We start from the raw sequence: 5,512 nt of genomic DNA on the forward strand, positions 1-5,512 counted from the left end.
CATTTCAAATTTTAAGCTCATTGGCTACAACAAAGTCTAATCGAATCTCCAAATCAAAGCTCAGATTTTACATAATTGAACTCTCGATTTTATTGCAATGTAGTTTGCCATTATTTTATCTGGGTTTGGATCATAACAAAAGTCAATTATTTACAACAAGCGGTAGTGCTTTTTTTCCTCATAAAGATTGAATTTCTTTGGTTCATTGCAGGAAATTGAATTGAAGAAATGGGCGAGTGGAAAAGGCCTAAAATTTTGATGGTCTCTGATTTTTTCTATCCCAAATTTGGTGGGGTATAGAATCACATCTATTATCTCACACAATGCCTTCTCAAGCTTGGTCACAAAGTCAGTATACACATTCTCCTTCACTTTCTGGGTTCTGTCTGTGTGTTTTTGTATCTTTAGTTATTTAGCAGAAAGGTGGAAGTTCGAATTTCAACTGCTGATTTATTACTTCACAGTTCTATCATGTTGCATTTCCATTACATAATGTTGCAGCTCCCATCGTGGTTATGGGAGCATTAGATGGACCTCCATTTTGTTTAGAGTAATAATCATTAACATGGAGGCGGGTTGTGCCAAATAATTTAGTAGGTACTCACTCTTTATTTTGTAATGTGATTGGAACAGTTTAGCTGCCAAGTGAACTTTTGAGTTATAAATCAATGAAATTCTTTCATGACACAAGTCAGCTTCCTTTGTTCAATTAGTTGTTGACTAGGTGAACTTTCATTGCTTGAGTGTTCAGGTGGTCGTAATGACTCATGCCTATAACAATCGTTCTGGGGTGAGATATATGACAGGTGGTCTGAAAGTGTATTATGTACCATGGAAACCATTTCTCATGCAGAATACATTTCCCACCTTTTATGGGACACCTCCAATAGTGAGGACTATCCTTATTCGGGAAAAAATATCACTGGTACACTGACATCAAGCTTTCTCAACTCTTTGCCATGAGGCTTTGATGCACGCACGCACAATGGGTTACAAAATCGTATTTACTGATCATTCACTCTATGGTTTTGCTGATGCGGGAAGCATACACATGAACAAGGTATTGCAGTTTACTTTGGCAGAAGTAAGTCAGGCTATTTGTGTTTCTCATACAAGCAAGGAAAACACAGTGCTAAGGTCAGGTTTGCCACCAGAAAAAGGTCTTTGTAATACCTAATGCTGTTGACACAGCTATGATCAAGCCTGCACCTGAACGACTGAGTAGTCATGAAATTGTAATTGTCGTTATAAGTAGATTGGTTTACCGAAAGGGTGCAGATCTTCTTGTTGAAGTCATTCCAGAAGTATGCCGTTTATACCCCAATGTGAGTTATTTTTGACATAGCATTAGATGAGATATTACATTTCTAATATGCGTTTTCTGTTTGATGAATTTTGATATTGACAAGGACTTCCATGTGCGCATCAATATTTAAGTGCTTGCATAACTTGGCAGCATTTCCTGTAAAATAATTTTGTTGCATGAAGCCGTAACCTAAGGGGGATGCTTTTATCATAACGAAAATGTTGAGGGTGGTTTGAAGCATAGCATCATTGATGTAATTATTGACATAGTTAATTAGCACTCAATCATCTCATTCAGAAATATGTGGTAAGGTTTGGTTCATTGTTGGAGGAGATGGACCTAAACATGTGCGATTGGAAGAGCTGAGGGAAAAATATTCTCTTCAAGATCGAGTTGAGATGCTAGGAGCCGTGCAACATTCTAAATTACGATCTGTCCTAGTTTCTGGCCATATATTCTTAAACAGGTGCTTGTCAATCTCTTCTTTCTTCCTCTTCTTTCAAGAACTGGAGAACAGTTTGTGTAATTTCTTTTGTAACTACACCAAATTATGTGAAAAGATTAATGTTGGATTTTGGTAGTTTACTTTACTGCCGGTCAAATTGGCTCTCACTTTCTTTAATAGGAATAGTACAGCAGCAAGAATTAGATTCTTAAGTTAAACAGTGGTGCTACCAAAGCGGTGATACTATCAACAAAATTTGAAACATAAGTAAATTAGGAGGTGCAATAGCTTGCATGTACATCTTTACATGGTTCTTTTTCTGACTAGCTTACTGTTGAAACTATGGGGAAAGTATCACAACAACTACAGGAATTTGTACCAACATATAGGGAAATCAACTTATTGTACGGTTCTCATGCATGCTTGCTTCTGTTGTATTTTTTCCTGATGCAATTTCTACCCTTATTGCAGTTCTTTAACAGAAGCTTTTTGCATAGCGATCTTAGAGGCTGCAAGTTGTGGATTATTAACAGTCAGTACACGTGTAGGAGGTGTCCCAGAGGTATGATATGTGAAATCTTCCACCTCTTAGTAGAATAGTGTATGTGGAATCTGGGCTTGTTTGAGATTTAAGCTAACCTCATTTCTGTACATAGGTACTTCCAGATGACATGATTGTATTTGCAAAACCAGATCCCAGTGATATGGTTCAAGTAATAGAGAAGGCAATATCTATACTTCCTAGAATTGACCCACAAGATATGCACAGTCGTGTGAGTACACTGTCATTAATTGTGATCTTTAGGCAAAGTTGACTACTAGTGCAGTGGTTAAATGTGCTTCTTTGTTTATTTATTTGTTTCTACGTGAAGGAACTGTACAATTGGCATGATGTGGCGAAACGGACAGAAATTGTTTATGACCGTGCTTTGAAATGCTCAAATCAAAATCTTTTACAACGACTCTCACGGTGTGTTTTTCAGAGCTTACTTCTAAATTGCATACTCATACAGATGTTTGCCTGAGTCTGGTTCTTAGAACAAATTCACTGTGCATAGAGTGTGAATTGTCTGTTCTCTTCATCACATCAATGTCTGTAAAAGCACAGTGATCAATTTGAGTTTTTCCTCACTGCTTTGGGGTGAAAAGGATGCACTGGTGATTATTTTTTCATTTAGAATGCCGGTTGTTGTATCTCTAGTTCCGTTAGCTTATTGCAAGATGGAGGGGAGAGGGAGCGTTTGTGTACTTTGTTGTTGTAAAATTTGACGGTGATTTTTATTTAAGTTGCCTTAATTGGATGCCAAGAAGTAAACTTGATCAGGAGGCGGTGATGGATTTAGAACTTCATGACATTACATAATTATGTCGATATGCAGAAACATCTTAGGGGCAAGGGTTGCTAATTGCTTAATTTCTTTATTGTAGATACCTTTCGTGTGGAACTTGGGCAGGAAAGATTTTTTGCTTGGTTATGATCATTGACTTTCTGTTATGGCATCTGTTGCAACTTTGGAAGCTTGTAAAGTTTCTGTGCATGTTCTTTGAATTTCCGGATTAACACGATTTCCATGTTTAATTACCTTCCTTTCATTGTCCATCAGCCAGCAGAGGATATTGAAGAGGTGCCCGATTTTGTTCTATCCCATGATCAAGATGAAGGGACCTCGCTGGAGAATGCAAACCAACGCTCGAGATGACTGCATACAAGATTGACCTTTTTTTCTTTATTATTTTTTGGTAGGGATGCATAGGATTGACCTGATTATTCTTTGTGTTGATTTCAGTTGGTAGCATCAGTTTAATTCTGCAAGTAATCAATTTTGTTCAAGATTTTGAATATACAAGACATAAAAGATGATTGTCTGTCGCTTGTATGGCAACTTTCGACCAAATTTTGGTGGAAATTTTATATTTGAAATCTTATATAGCACAAAACTTGCAAAGTCAATATTTTTCATTTGATAAGCTACTTTAATTTACAGGGTGAGAGATTCAACTTGGGTGTAAGGGGACGGAAACATTACCTTTCCCATTGGCCTGATTCACACATGTAAATTTATAAACCTCTAATCAATAGAGTCATATGATGTTACTAATTCACGCATTATAGACTTAACTTATGAATAAATGATAAAATAGATACTTTACGAACTTATATAGTATTGAAAGTTTATTAATAACACTGCATGATGGTGTAATGAAAATTTTGAGATAGAAATGAAGGGCCCACAAACAAGTTTCTTCGTAAAAAGAATATAAAAAGGAAGGACAATGGTACATGGCAGTTGGCAAGTTGGGTACATGGAGCAAACCAGACATGAAACAAGCTGACCTCTAACCGTTGGTTCATCTTCAACCTCTTTCTCTCTTTCACAAGAATCAATACCATCTGTAGCTCCCATATGAGTTTCATATCTCACTTCAAACTTCATCAGTCCATTGCTCTCTCTCTCTCTCTCTCTCTCTCTCTCGTCAAAGCCATGGCAAGCACCAGCTCCCTTGCTCTTTGTCAAAACTGGATTTTCCACTCTTTTCCTCTCAAAGAAACACGCAAAAAGTCCACCAAGTTAAGATTCCTCGTAGGTTGTCCAAGTTTTCAGGGACTAAATCAAACGGGTTTGTCCTGTTTTCTTTTCTGAATGGTCAGATTGTTGAGACCAACCCTCCAAGTGTTGAAGAAACCACTTCAGTAAACAATGCGTCTGACGTCCAAGTTCAAAGCAGGTGTAATATTTTCAGTTTTCTCTTATTCGTTTTTTTCATGGTTCTGTTTGGTTTTAGAGAGTAGGAGTACCTGAAGCAATTGTGAAGTCCTTCATTTCCGGTTTCATGGGAACCAAACGGAACTTCGGGGATCAAATCATCGAAGTAGACGACTTTAATTTAGTTAGGGAGCTGTAATTGGCACTACAAAATAGTTACTCTGCCTTCCTCCCTAGGAAGGAGTGTATGACAACTATTTTGCAGACCCTAAAAGGCCTTTGTACCAAATTTCCTGAATAACTTTTGATTGAACTTGGTATAACTCATACTCCAAGTTAGCTTTATACTCAAGGCATATTAAGTTTAATTGTGGTAAAATCAGCATATACCATAGCGGTAAGAACTGAAAAAAAAATGAGACAGAAGGTAGCTGAATCTTAAAAACATCATATGCAAACTAAGTCGAACCATGGTAAGTGGAGCTCATACGAACTACTAAAAGTGGAAAAAAACGAGAAACTTGGATGAGATACCTCTGCCTCATGTTGGAATTCTAGTAAGACTTGAACCCGGAGTTGCTCGTGTACTTTTATAGAGCTTGTGCTTTTGATCCCCACTTGATATATGGCACAATATAGATTCCGCTAATAAGAGTTGAACACAGATGTTGCCTCAGACCATCTCCAATCGAAGGGTCCAGAGGGGCAGAGGGCTAGAGGGCCGAAAATAGCCCGAAAACCGTCTCCAACAGAGGGTCAGGCCAAAAGGCTTGTGGGCCCCACTGGACAAAGAAGGGCCAAAGGGCCAACCGGCCGGCCCAAATGAGCCAACCAGTCGATCCCGGGCAGGGCCACATGTTGAAGTCATATTTGAAATTTTTTTAAATAGTTTTTTTGTTTTTTATTATTTTTTTTAACATTACGTCGCATGAAGCAACATTAAACAATATTAAACAACATTAAAAAAAATTTAACAACATAAAACTTAAAACAACATTTTTAAAAACATTTAACAACGTGAAAATTATTGACAATCCATAACATAAAATTATTGAG

At 37.4% G+C, this 5,512-nt stretch overlaps 1 pseudogene; it reads left to right on the plus strand.

Moving 5' to 3' along the window:
- The first annotated feature begins 211 nt into the window (after positions 1-211).
- LOC126614264 (phosphatidylinositol N-acetylglucosaminyltransferase subunit A-like) lies at positions 212-3,702 on the plus strand (annotated as a pseudogene).
- The last annotated feature ends 1,810 nt before the right edge of the window (positions 3,703-5,512 follow it).

The sequence above is a fragment of the Malus sylvestris genome, chromosome 3 (genome assembly GCF_916048215.2).
Source record: "Malus sylvestris chromosome 3, drMalSylv7.2, whole genome shotgun sequence".
Classification (NCBI taxonomy): Eukaryota; Viridiplantae; Streptophyta; class Magnoliopsida; order Rosales; family Rosaceae; genus Malus; species Malus sylvestris.